The sequence below is a fragment of the Camelus bactrianus genome, chromosome 22 (genome assembly GCF_048773025.1).
Source record: "Camelus bactrianus isolate YW-2024 breed Bactrian camel chromosome 22, ASM4877302v1, whole genome shotgun sequence".
NCBI classification, from domain to species: Eukaryota; Metazoa; Chordata; class Mammalia; order Artiodactyla; family Camelidae; genus Camelus; species Camelus bactrianus.
The window spans coordinates 20,119,400-20,132,793 of record NC_133560.1 but is presented as its reverse complement, the minus strand read 5'-3'; the positions used below and the strand labels follow the sequence as shown (position 1 = coordinate 20,132,793).

The 13,394-nt window shown below is 52.4% G+C and overlaps 1 protein-coding gene across 2 annotated transcripts in view; it reads left to right on the top strand.

Moving 5' to 3' along the window:
* Positions 1 to 4,640: 4,640 nt before the first annotated feature.
* SLC25A42 (solute carrier family 25 member 42) overlaps positions 4,641 to 13,394 on the top strand; it is a 35,250-nt gene continuing 26,496 nt past the window's right edge. For both annotated transcript variants that reach the window (XM_074350366.1, XM_074350365.1), the window contains exon 1: positions 4,641 to 4,774. The gene's annotated coding sequence lies outside the window, so the exon portion shown is untranslated. The remainder of the gene's footprint in view (positions 4,775 to 13,394) is intronic.

The following is a 13,394-nucleotide window of genomic DNA, read 5'->3' as shown; positions in this document are numbered from 1 at the left end:
TTGGGAGGTCTCTTCCATAGCATTGTGGGGCATGGGGGCTGCAGCCAGTGGCCTCAAAGAACAGAGGAGGGGTGGATGCTTGGGGAGGCCACACATTCACTGAAGAAAGCAAAGGGTTTTGAGAATAGCTTGGGATATATGATTTGCTGTTACCCTCAGAAGGGTGGGCTTCCAGGGCAATGGTCAGACCTGGGATCTGTGGGCACCAAGGTCGCTGTTTCTGAATGTGCATTGCCTTGGGAGGGCTAGAGCGCTCAACATGTAGCCCCCACTCAGCTCTGTGGCCTTGAGCTAGTGACATAACCTCTCGGAGCCTTGGATTTGATCCTCTGTAAAATGGAGAGTAGGGAGGGGATAGAGTCCCCTCTGAGGGGTGTTGGAGCAGAGCTAGGCACATGGGAGACACCCAATTGTCTAGCTTCAGCACCTGAGTCACCCCAGGAGAACCGTCCTGTGCTCTCCCACCTGGCCACGTCGAGGTCCTTGCTCACTGGATGGCTTGGGCAGCCCGCGTTCCCTCTCCGAGCCTCAGCTTCCCCATCTACAGGATGTGTATTGCTGTTGCTGCCCTCAGTGCCCACCCTCACATGTGTCCTGGGGGTTCTCAGGCAGTGGTTCCTGGCAGACTGCTTCCCTGCATTCACACTCGGGGTCATATTGTGGTCGCCTGGCAGCTCCTGTGGCCCACGTGGCCCAGTCAGTCAGGATAGCCTCATGCCCCCTGGCACCATGCCTGACACCTCTAGCCCACACACTGGGAGCCCCTCTCATCTCCTCTAGTCCCCACCCCCCTGCTTGTCATTAGTCTCCTCTAGACTGAAGAGTGTCTGAATTTGGTCCTTGACATCAGCTCAAACCCTTTCACAGAAGGCACCAGTTTCTATGGAAATAGCTGAGGGTGGGTAGGCATCACCCTGGAATCACCCCTCTGTGGTGTCCAAACCTCCCCCACCGCCAGCTGAGTGGGCCCTGCCAGCTCAGTGAGGCTGATGAGAACCTCTGACCCAGTCACTCAGCCCTGACTCCCATCATTGGGGACTCAGCCCACGTGTAGAAGGATCTCACATCTGCTCCAGGCTGCCCTAACTTGACTCTTGGCGTGGCCACCGGTGTGGCCTTGGGTCAGTCCTATGACCTTGGAGCAGTCCTCAGCCCTGTGAGCCTCCTGTTTCTTCAGCTGTCTCACAGGGATGGGTGCTGGTAGTCCACTTCGAAGGAAGCCTGTGGTGCCAGCCCCAGGTAATTCCTGCCTAAGCTCTGCTCTCAATCCGCCATTGCCCTCCCCATAAAACCCAACTGTCCTCCAGGCCCTGCCCACCTCCCACCCTCATCTTCTCCATGCTCCCCTTTGATCATGGTTCCAGTCAGACCAGCCTCCCCACGGCCCATGAGCTCCATCGGGGCAGGCTCCTGTCTTCCTGCTGTGCACCAGCTTCCCATAAATATTTTTGAATGTACACCTGAATAAATTAATAAGTACACAGGGCAGTTGGAGGGAAAGCCTCTGCCCAGCAGAGCCAGTCCCCTCCCAGTTCCCAGGCTCCTTCCTGGAGGGGTGGCTCCTGCTTATCAGTCCTTCCCAACTTGCCTGAGGGTGATTTAAGTGGGTGTGGGTCCAGGCCTGTTCAGACATCCCCAGTCTGGGTGGGGCCCCACCTCCAGCTGAAGACCCCACGTTTCACTGAGGTTGGCCATGCCTACATTCCAGTCCCTCCTCTGCCACCTCAGGTGAGCCTCCCCCTCCTCAACTGAAATTGGGCTAAGTGTGTTGCTGCACAGGGCCACAGCCCCCAGTAAGCCTGTCTCAGTGCCCCTCTAAAGAGTGCTTGGCACCCTGTCCTTGTTGATGACAGAAATGTGCGGAGGAGGAGACTGCTACAAGGGAGGGGCCAGCACATCCAGTTCTACCTCTACTGCTGTGTGCTTTTAGAGTGGTCAGACCTCTCTGAGCCTCTAGGAGGCTGAGTGAGGCTGCCTGAGTGAGGCAGATTGCCACAATTAGAAGGCTTGATGTCATCTCTGTTGTGTCCAGGATGTCAAGGATCTGTCCCTCCAGCCAGGGAAAGGCCCAGGGTCCTGGGAAAGGAACACTGTTGCTTTTTCACTGCAAACACATCTCTGAAAGGCATGGCCTGTGAGCACCATTTTCCAGATGAGAAACAGACTCACCGGCTTTTGAGGGCCTGGAGTGGGATGAGAACCCAGCTCGGCCTGCCTCCATGCCCCTCCTCTGTTGCCAGTGTTGCTAACCTGACCTTGGGCAAATGGCTCTGTAGCCTCGGTTGATTAAACCCTGTCACTGTGCCCAGGCCTGGCTCACAGCCGTCGTGTCAGATGATTCCTGGGATTCCCAAGAAATAGAGAAAACTTGGTGGGAGGTGGGTACAGAGAGTCAGTGTCCTCCCCAGGGAAAGCCAGGCAGATGGGGAAGAGCTGGGATCCCCCAGACACCCTCGCCAGGTACTGCAAGGTGCCCATGGTGGGGGGTATCAGTTGCTGATGCCAAGAGATACTGCCTGCCATTGTTGGAAGGTGGCAGAGAGGTTGGCTGGTGCCAGCTTACTGACAAGAGAACAGAAGCCAGGGCCCAGCCAGCGCCTCTGGCACCATCAGGAGAGACAACCCAGTGCTGGGCCACTGCCTGACCCCTGCCTCAGTCGGCACTGTCCCTGGGGGTACTGTGGAGCTTCCTGCCTCCCTCCCAAGGCCTGGCAGGTAGGCACTGCGGGTGGGGACTCCTCCAGTAGAAACATCTCCCTCTTTGGGTGGCAAACCACACCCATGGTTAGTCTATGTCCACAATCCATCAGATGCTATTTACAGAGAGGGAGACAGAGGCCCAGAAAAGGACAGTTTATCCAACACTCAGTGAGCACTCAATGGAGACCAACACAGTTGTCTTTTGCTTCCATTCATTTTGTTAATGCTCCCATCAACCCTGGGGACTAGTTGGAGAAACCAAGGCAGGGAGTTTGAGTCACCTGCTGAAGATTCTGTGGCTAGCAAGTCAAGAAGAGCAGGGATTCAAACCCAGCCCTGGGCCCTTCCAACAAGGAACACTTGTTGCATGAAGCTCAGTTTTCTCACCTTTAAAGTGGGCACCATCACCCCTATCTGGAAGTCAGGTCATGAGATGGCCTTTGAGAAGTGCCTGGCCCGGTGCGGTCCTAACACTCAGTAGGTATTCAGCAGACACAGCTTCTTCTTCTCCAGAGGGCAGACCACAGGTGGGAAATATTTGAGAGGAGACTCAAATATCAAGCGGGAATATCAGCAGTCGGACGGTAGCCTCAGGTTCCTGACTTCCACTTGTGAGCCCCAGGCATTTCCTCAACAGGGGCCCTTTGAAAAGTTATGGATTAAGCATTTAGCAGGGGTCTTGCACAGCCCTGAAACTGGAGACCTTATTACGTCCTAGCTCAGTCTTGCTCCCTCCTAGGATTTCCTGGTTCTGTACTTGATCTCCACCAGCCCCAGCCCACACCTAGAGGAAATAAGAGCCAGTATCTGGGAACATTTGTAATCCTTTCTGCTGGAGAGGTTAATGGAGTGCACTTGGTGAATCAGAGAACAGGGTGGCCAATGACACAATGAGACACTGAGGTGTCTCCCTATCGGCAAAGAATCCCATGACCCCACATCTTACAGAAAAGCTGGGGCTCACAGGCAAAATGTGACTTGCTGACAGTTAAATGCTTCCACCAGGTTAAAGCAAGTTCTGGAATATAAATTCTCTCAGGCGAGCAGCCCCAGAGAGGAAAAATCAAAGTGTAGGATTCATTGTCCCGTGAGGAAATCGAGGATCATAAGTGCCTTGCTTAAGGTTATGAGGTTGGACCTCATGGCACTGTGGTTAGGATTCAGTTAATTCATCAAAGTCTTAGCAGGGAGGTCCAGCTACAGGGATGTGGAAATTTTGATCCTGAGGAGAAGCTTGAACTCGCAGAAGTCAAACATTTCCAGAAAATCATAAAGCGCATTAGTAGGATTCCATCTATTTCCACGTCTTCGCACTACCCGGAGCTGCAGATGGCAGCTGAGTGACCTCCAGCGAGACTCTACCCTCTCCGTATCATTTGCAGGGGAATACAAGATAGAAAGAAGATGAAGAATTATCTACGAGTCCTTCGACTGTAGTCCTTCACGGCCCAGCTTGGAGGTCCTGCTTCTGCGCTTGGTGGCCAGAGAGCCTGACTTCGCCACAGTCTCAGGGGACCCTGTGCGGGACGTCCGAGGCCACCTCCGGCCACCGCGCTCAGGGCCAAACTCTGCAGCTCCTACGCTCCAAATCTTGGCCAGGGCGCACCGCCCATGGCCCCTGCGACTGGTCGCGAGGCTTGCCCATCTTTGGTTTTGCAGCCAATCTCCGTCACCCTCCAGGCTACGCCCTCCGTTCCTCTTGTGCCAGTCGCGCCAGCTTCCTCGGAGCCCCGCCCTTGCTCCCCGACGATTGGTCATTATGGCTGCCCGTTTTCTCCCAGGGCTCCAATCTTCACCTGCCCCCAGGCCCTCGCCTCCCAGCTCCTCTCATCCATCGGGACCACCCCCGGCACCCACAGTCTCTCCCAGTAGCCCCGCCTCTACCCGTGATTGATTGGCTTCAGGGGCTGTCCTTCTGTTTCATGCCCACCAATCTCTGCTGTCTCCAGAGATGATTGGCTAGAATCAGAGTCCGGCGAGGACCCCTCCCGCGGCGCGCGCCGAGGGTGCGCGAGGCGGGGCTGTGGTGGCTGGAGGTGGCGGCGGCGGCGGCGGCGGCGACGCGTCCCAGCCGGTGAGCGGGCGCGAGGGGCCCGGGGAGGGCGGGGTGGCGCAAGCGTCGGTGGGGCTTGCGCCCCTTGGGCCGACCTGGGGCGAGGCACAGTCTTGTCATGGCCCCGGGGCGGGGGCGAACTAGGCGGGGCGTGACAGCAGCATCGCGGGGACTGGGAGGTTAAAGCCCACCCCCCGAACCCTCATACCGCGCGTGTGGGGGTCCCCCACAGCCGAATCTGAGCCCTTCACTGTCAGCTCGCACACACCTAACACCACATCCCTTCTCGTTGACAGCTCCCCTCACACATCTGAGACTGTCCGCCTCGCTGACATTCCCCACACCCCTGGAGCCGTGCCCCTAGGTACCCCGCACAGTTGAGTCTACGCTCCCACATGCACCTGAGTCTGTGCCCCCATTTATATTACCCTTCACACACCTGACACCGCGCCTCGGCTCATGAACACCCCCACATCATCCTTCGATGATACCCTCACACCACAGAGCGATACACCACCAACCCCCCCGCCCCGTCCCCCGCGCCACCACACCTTGGCCTGCATCTACACACCCACACCTGAGCCTGTGACCCCAAACTCATCTGGACCAGTTCATATCTCCTCACTGACTTTTCTCACATCCAGTCCTGTGCCCCTCTCACTGCCCCCTCCCTTAAATAATCTGGGTCAGTGCCCTCAGGTACCCCCCAACACTTGCACACACTTGCCCTGTGCCCCTGACATCCCCCTCTCACTTGCACGCCCCTAGTCTGTGCTCCCATTCTTCCACAAGCGTCTATTTGTGACCCCTCCCCTCACCCTTTGCAACGCCCCTTCCCCCTCCCGGCTTCCAGCGTTTCACCCAAGCCTTGCTGTTTCAGGATCACTGCACCCTCCACCCTCTTCCAATTAGAGCCCACCCAGATGTTATGTTTTCATTTATGAAGGTCTATAAGATGATTTCTTAGCTAAGAATAATCCCATCGGCCAGACAAAACCGGAATTATCTCCATTTTACCAGCGACAAACCTAAAGCGACTTGAATTGGGGAGACTTTGCCCACCCCTTCCTGAGCATTGCCGACCGTTCTTTGCGAACCTCCCCCATTTTTGCCCATCTGTTATGTTTATCTCTGAGGGGTTGGCAGGGGAAGGGACCCCCACCCTCCCTGCAGCTGTTCCTCGGGAGTCATGACTTTGACTGGGTCCGGAAAGACTGAGCTGGAAGGGGCGGCCCCTGGTCGCTCTCTGAGCACATGTCTCAGAGCCCTGGGTCTGGTGGGGGCGGGGGCGCTGTTGGATCTGGGTTTCAACACCTAATATGCTGCGGCCCAGCTGGTCGGGTTGCCTGGGGGAAGTTGACTGGCTTCAGGCCTCTGGCTTCAACTCTTGCCAGTGGGCGGGGGTCCCTGGCTGAACCGAGAGAGCTCCTTGGGCCCTTGAAGCCAATAAACCACCGAGAGAATAAGGAAACACTCTTCAGAGTGAGAAAGCTAATGCTTCAGCCACTTAGAGATAAACTGCAAAACTGGAGTTTGGCATAATGCTGGGGATAAAGATTTTTCTGGAACTTTTCAAGTTCCCTGGAGTGTAATTTGCAAGTGTGCAGCATGGAAGGAGGCTGGTGGCCTTGTTGTTTTTTTAAAAAAAAGCAATAATATGTTGTTTCCTGTAAGGCTTATATAGTACTTCTTGCCCCCACGCTTGTCTGTCCCTGCAAAGATGGTGCTGGAATCTTCTGGAGGGTCACATCACCGTCAGCTTTTTCTGTGGAAACTGAAGCCATTGGAGTTTTCTGTCCAAATTCAAAAGGAGTCATTTAAAATGTGTGTGTGTGTATATGCATATGTGTAGATGTATATATGTATACACATACACACATTTTATATATACATATGTACATACATGTATGAATATATAAATAAACTTTGACAAGGTTATTGATGTGCATGGTAAAAAATAAATATCAAATAGTACAAGAGAGCATAACAGTAAAAACCAGACAGGTGTCTCTGTAACCTGTCCCCCACTGGAGGCCCCCATTGTTAATAATTTCTCCTGTCTTATAATGTTGCCTTCTAGAGATAGTCTATGGCTCTGTGGGAGGGGTGTATAGCCCCCCTCACCACCCCTTTTAAACCACTGGTAAATTTATCAGATTTTATCAGAAGGGTGGGTGATTTTATAACCAGTCCCTTACTGATGGCTGTTTAAGTTGTCGCTCATATTTTGCTTTCACAAACTAAGTTGCAATAAATAGATAGAAACTTGCATGAGCAAGTATGTAGTGAGCGTGTGCGGGGCTTCCAACAGTGCACAGACACTTCAAAAACCTCTCTGTCTTCATGGAGTTTAACATCCAACTGCAGCAACTTCCTAGGAGTGGCCAGGCCAGAGGGCATGTCCATGTAAAAGGCTACTGTTCCTCCAATGGAGGCTGTCATCAGTATTCTCTCAGTTGGGAAGTTGGAATGCTTGTTTCCTCCCCCAGAGGGCAGGACGGTTATTATCAAGTGTTCTGGTCTCTCCAACCTTCCTATCCATCTCTTGGGTGTTCTGGCCCGTGTGGTGGTGATTAAACATTACATTTCTGTCTCTCTTCCACAGTCTAAAGTTCAGTCCAAGAAATATTTGAGTCCCTCCTCTGGAAAGCTCTGAAGGAAACCTTGGGGTGGGGGGTGGAGGAGGCGGTCCTTTTAAGTGAAAGAGATATCTGCATTGCCTGGAGTCCCAGGAAGGGATATCTGAGATATTGGCTGTTGATTTTTTTTTCTTTTCACTTGGATCCAGCAAAAGAATGAGGGTGTCATGAGACTGAGACAAGTCAGATGTTAAATCTATTTGGGAAGCTATCTGAAGATTTTCTTGAGTTGTCAGCGATTTCCCACTGTTGGTCCAGGTCGGGGGCGTCACCAGACTGAGGTCGAGCCTTTTCCCGTGTGTCTTCCCATTTTTCTTCTTCCCTTCTATTTTGGTAATTTGACATTAGAGGACTATTGAGATGATCAGAGCTGTTACTTTGTTTGGGTTTTGCAAGCCAGCTCTTTTAAAAAAATGCATTGTATTTTTTCATCTTAAGTATGAAATACTTCATGAAAGTATGTAATGTGCACATGAAAAGAGAGTAGAAAGAATAATGAAACCGACACCCAGTGTAAGAAGTAGAATGTTGCCCCCACGGCCTCTCCCGGTCACTGTGCTATTTTTAAAATATGCTTGTCAACATTTGTTTTCTTCACTGAATACCTTTTGCTGCAGCAAAGTGCTTGGGTTCTAGGGTCTCAACCAAGATCGGGAAAAGCCAAGTTTTCTGTTGAAGCTCTGCCAGCAGGGCAGCCTGTGAGGTCCAGAGAAGAGTGCAGTGGCTTCAGAGCATGAGCAGGTCACTAGCAAAGGGGCAGGACAGCACTGGGTAGTGTGGTCTCAGAGTCCTGCTGTATTAGTGTTCTGGGGCTACCATAACACATTACCACAAACTGGGTGGCTTAAAACAACAAAAGTTTATTCTGTTGCTGCTGTAGAGTTCCGAAGTCCAAAATCAAGGTTTTGGCAGGTGCTGTATAGACTGAATGCTTTTATCTCCCTTAAAATTCACCTGAGACTTAATCCCCAATGTGATGGTACTAAGAGGTGGGGTTTGGGGGGGGGTTATTAGGTTGTAAGGGGGGAGCCCTCATGAATGGGATTAATACCCTTATGAAAGAGACCCAAGGGAACTCCCTTGCGCCTTCTGCTACATGTGGACACAGAGGAGTGGCCATCTGTGAACCAGGAAGAGCATTCTGAACAGATACTAGATATGCTGCCATCTCGATCTTAGACTTCTCAGCCCCCAGAACTATGAGAAATATATTTCTGTTGTTTGTAAGCCACCCAGCCTGTGGTATCTTTTTTTAAAAATTAATTAATTAATTAATTAATTAATTAATTTCTTTTTTTGGTGGGAGGTCATTAGGTCTATTTATTATTAATTTTTTTTAATGGAGGTACTGGGGATTGAACCCAGGACCTCGTGCATGCTAAGCATGCACTCTTACCACTTGAGCTATACCCTCCCCACCCCCGGCCTGTGGTATCTTGTCACAGCAGCCAGAGCTGACTAGGACAACAGGGTTGGTTCCTACTGGGGCTCTTTCCATGCCTCTGGTGGCTGCTAGCAGTCCATGAGTTCCTTGGCTTGTGGCCACATCACCCAAATCTCTGCTTTCATCTTCACACAGCCTTCTTCCATGTGTGTCCTCTTATAAGGACACTCATCATTGGATTTAAGGTCCACTCTTAATCTAAGATGATCTCATCTTGATAGCCTTACCTATACCTGTGAAGATCCTGTTTCCAAATAAGGCCACTTTCTGAGGGTCTGGGTGGAGATGAACTTTTGGAGACCTCTTTTAATCCCTACAGCTGTGAGGCCAGCATTCCTGTCAGGGCTTATCCAGCTGTCACTGCTGTTTCAGACAAGATGAGGCTGGCAGGGTTGTAGCACACTTCCCAGCCCCTCTGAAGGCCCACTGTGGGCTCCCTCACTCACCTGCCTCCCTGCTGGAAGATGGGGACATCTGCTCAGAGCTAGCAAGGTCCTAGACGAGTGAATGTTCTATCTTAATTTTGCCCTTTGCCACCCTTTGGCATGTGCTTACCGGACTATGAGCTTGGTCTTAGGTCATACCAGTTTTACAGAAGGCTGACAAGGCTTCAGGGGGCCTTTGCCCAAAGACACATAGGGAGAATGTGGGGGCGCTGTGACAGACCTCAGTTGTCCTGCATCCAGATCCCTGTCCTCCTTCAACTATGTCACCCTTAGCACCATGCTTTCCACCCACTATTAGACACAGACATTTATAAACCATCCTGGAATGCCACCACCAACCTCCAGGAGTGGCACTTGAAACTTTGCAACACAATTGTTCTATAATCCATAAATTTCTGTGTGCCACGGTCAGGGACAGGTGTGGAGGAGGCAGAAACACGGCTCAGAAGGTTAGGGGACACGGATGTGGATCAGATCTTCACCAAGTAGTTGGGGTGCTATAATTGATTGATCCTGAATAGAGGCTAGAGGTGCTCATTCAGGGGGCCAGGAAGACTCCCAAAGACTTGAAAGTCAGCAAGGAGTCAGCTAGGTGGCAAAGTGTTGTGAGCAGAGGGAACAAGTGAGCCTGGATGTTGTGGAACCCAAGTGAAGGCCGAGTGGCTGGGGAGCATGAGAGGGTCCTGAGAGGGAATTGGGTTGAAGGACCTGGTCCATGGTGCTGGTAAGAGAGGCAGGGACGGGCTCACATCAAGGCCAGGTTGCTATGACCAAGCCATGGTTAGTAGAGCCAGGTTCAAAGCCTCTGACCGCTTGTGCCTCCCCAACTGAGATGAGGACCAGAATGGGGAACTACCCCGTGAGTGGCTTTGAGGCTTCCCTGATGAAATGTGCCAGCAGAGCTCCTGACAGATGTCAGAGCCTCTAGGCTGTATACCTTTGCCGTGGCATGAGTTGGAAAAGTGAATATGTATGTTTCAATTAAGTATTAATTAGCCATGCTGACCCAAGACCTGCCCAGTCTACAGTATTTGTCAGCACAGCTAATCTTGCCGTTATCCTGTCTGAGAGTCTGATACCTGGGTCTCACTCTATGGTGGCTCTGATTTGTCTGGGGGCGGGGGAGGGGTGGTGGCATGAGTCTTGCACAAATGTCCCCAGAAATTCTGGGACAGGTGCTCCTGGAAATACCTGGCAGAGTGGCACAGAGCTGGGGGTTTTAGACCCTGCCCCTCCCCTGCTTTGGGCAGATTCCTGCAACCCTGAGAGGGGAGGGGATGGGGTAGAGCATGTGACTTGCAGCTTTGCTGGTCACACCTTAGCCAGTGGCTGATCTAACCTCTGTTAGTGATGGGATGCATAAGAGCCAGGCTTTGAAGAACCAGCAGGTTTGGGGCCTGTGAGCAGCCCCTCTAGTCTGGAGTACATTGGTCAGAGCCGTGTGTTGACCAGCCGGAATGTCAGAGTTGGAAATGCACTGCTGGCTGTAATGGGCAGTGGTGGCCACATGGCAGAGTGCTTGGTAGAGCTCAGGCATCTGGCGGAAAGACCGTCATTTGATGGGCAGTGGGATGCCGCTATCCAGATTTTGTTTAGCACTTTGGGGAGATGAACCTGGAGGAGGCAGAACTGGGGGCTGGACCCCATTGGCCAGTGCTCAGCCTTAGAGGCCCCAGCATGGGGGCATGTGGGCTACATGGTGAGATGTGGGAGCTGGGGAGGCCTGCTCCGTAGGGCCAGGTTTTGGCTTCACCTGACTCATTAGGGAGAATGATACTTACCAACACCAGTGACCCACTTGAGCAGCACCAGCCTCAGAAGATAGTGACAGATGAGGAAACTGAGGCCCAGGGAGGTTTAGTAACACATCCAGGGTCACATGCTGGGCTCCACCTTGCCACAACACCAGCTTGGCATGGCAAGGAGCCTCAGCTTGCTCCAGCTTGGGGAACGAAGCAGACTGATAGAAGAGGCACTTTCCAGCTGTTGGGTGCATGATGCCTAAAGGATAGAAGGACAGACAGCAAAAGCACCTGTCTTCAGGTGTATGCCTCTGGCTCTTTGCTAGGCATGGACACTAAGCTTGACCCTGGCCCTTGCCTTCCAGGGGTCCCAGGTTAGCAGGGAAGGTGGGTGGAAAGCAGCCCCTCACAACACAACAGAGAACTACAGAGTGCTCAATACAAGGCAGAGCACCTAAAATTGGGGAGGTGAGGCCAGGACATTTAGGATGGGCTTTGAAGGATGCAGAGGAGTTTGCCAGGCACAGGGTAGGGGCAGGGGGAGGGGGAGTACAACAAAAGCAGAGTTAATTCAAATAATTGAGTAAGTGGGAGTGCATGCTGCAAGTGTCAAGAACCAAAGGCTTTGGGGTAAGGATATTACACACATGTACCCCATTAGCAGAGAAGTATGAGTACCTTTGAGTGCCTCAGTTTGTTTTAGATCATTTCATGTGCAGTTGGCCACAGGAATTGGCAGCACTGTCTGCAAGGACCAAGGACGGTGATTACCCATAGAATGTTCTGGATCTTTACAGACGTGGATATTTGACCCATTGCAGCACCAGGTTGCAATGATTGGGACTTGTCTGAAAGGCAGACACAGAAGAAAATGCAGCAGCGAGAGACATGCAGCAGCCAGTTGGGTCGGGGTTAACAGGGAAGACCGTTATGTAAGATGCTTCCCCTTTCTTAGGCAGAAGTTAATGCCCATTAACTGGAAAAGAAAACAGCCTTTATCAACAGGCCGATAGGATGTTAATTGGTTTCCCTTTAATTTACTGAGAGATTACGGGATCTGTTCCATGGCTGCTTATAGACCCCGTCTCCTGAGAAACTGCCCCTTGTTTGTGCAAACATTTACCTTGTCCTCCAGGGTGAAACACACAGCTCTTCGGTGTCCCCAGCACACGCTGGCATGACCAGTGGCCCTGGTCAGGGAGTTGCCTCTGTGTATATTTGTGTGTGTATGTGTGTGTGTGTGTGTGTGTGTGTGTTAGGATGGCTGTGGACACGGAGTGGCTGCACTGGGAGACTCACAGGCTGCGCTACCTGAGATCCTGTGACCCCAGGTTCACATTAACCAGTGCTGGTCAGTAAGTTACAGTACTGCATTGCCCCCCATCCCCACCCTACTTCACTTGATTTTTTGTTTGCCGAGTGGAACAGAAGTAGCCTGTGAAAAGATGAACGTTTGTTATTTGGGGCTGGCCCCTCTGCACCTGGCCCCGGGTTCTCAGCCCACCCCTGGGGAAGACTCTGGCACCCACATCCCAGTCTATGGGTACTCATTAAAGGTACCTCGAGAGCCCACGATGAGACCGGGCCCACTGGGGCCACAGGATGCCATCATCTGTGGTTGGAAACACAGCACAAGGCTGGAGGAATGTCAGGGAAATACACAGTTCTGGGCTCTGGGAGGAGCAAGGGACAGAAACCCATCCCAAACCGGCTGAACTGAAAGAGGGCTTTGTGGGCTCCGGGGTGGAAAAGTCCACGTGCTTCCAGCATCTTCCAGGTTCTTTCGGCACCATTGGGTTCCAGGACACCCCAAGTCTGCACACATCTGCCTCCCCCTTCTGTCCTTGGCTCTGTGTCGACTGCCCTTAGGCCTACCCATTCTCCTCCCTGGAGAAGAAGGACTTCTCTAGCACCAGGGGCTCCCTTGAAAGTCCCAGTCTTTGAATCCAGCACCCTGGACCCAAGATTGTGAGCTCTTATGACCCAAGTAAGGTCACCCAGGTCACCCAAGTCACCCCAGAGTCAAGGAGAGGGTCAGCACCCCCTTCTCCAAGGTGACAAAGAGTGGAGTGGGTGGCTGCCCAAGGTGCTGTCTCCAGAAGGGGGCTGGATGTCCATTGCACGTGTGGCCCACCTTCCAGAAGCCTAAGCATCTCTGGACTTTTAGTCATTGCCCAAGTCATCAGCAAGTGTTCTCTCAGGTGGAGAGGAAGGTGAGTAGTAGCGAGCAGTACATGTTGTCCCCCAGGTGCTGTCAGAGTCCCCAGGGAATTAGGAACATGGTGCTTAGGCTCCAGGTCAGCTGGCCTGGGTGGGTGGGCAGGAAGGTTTGTTTCTGTTTTGTTTTACTGCTTAAAATTTTTTACTGCA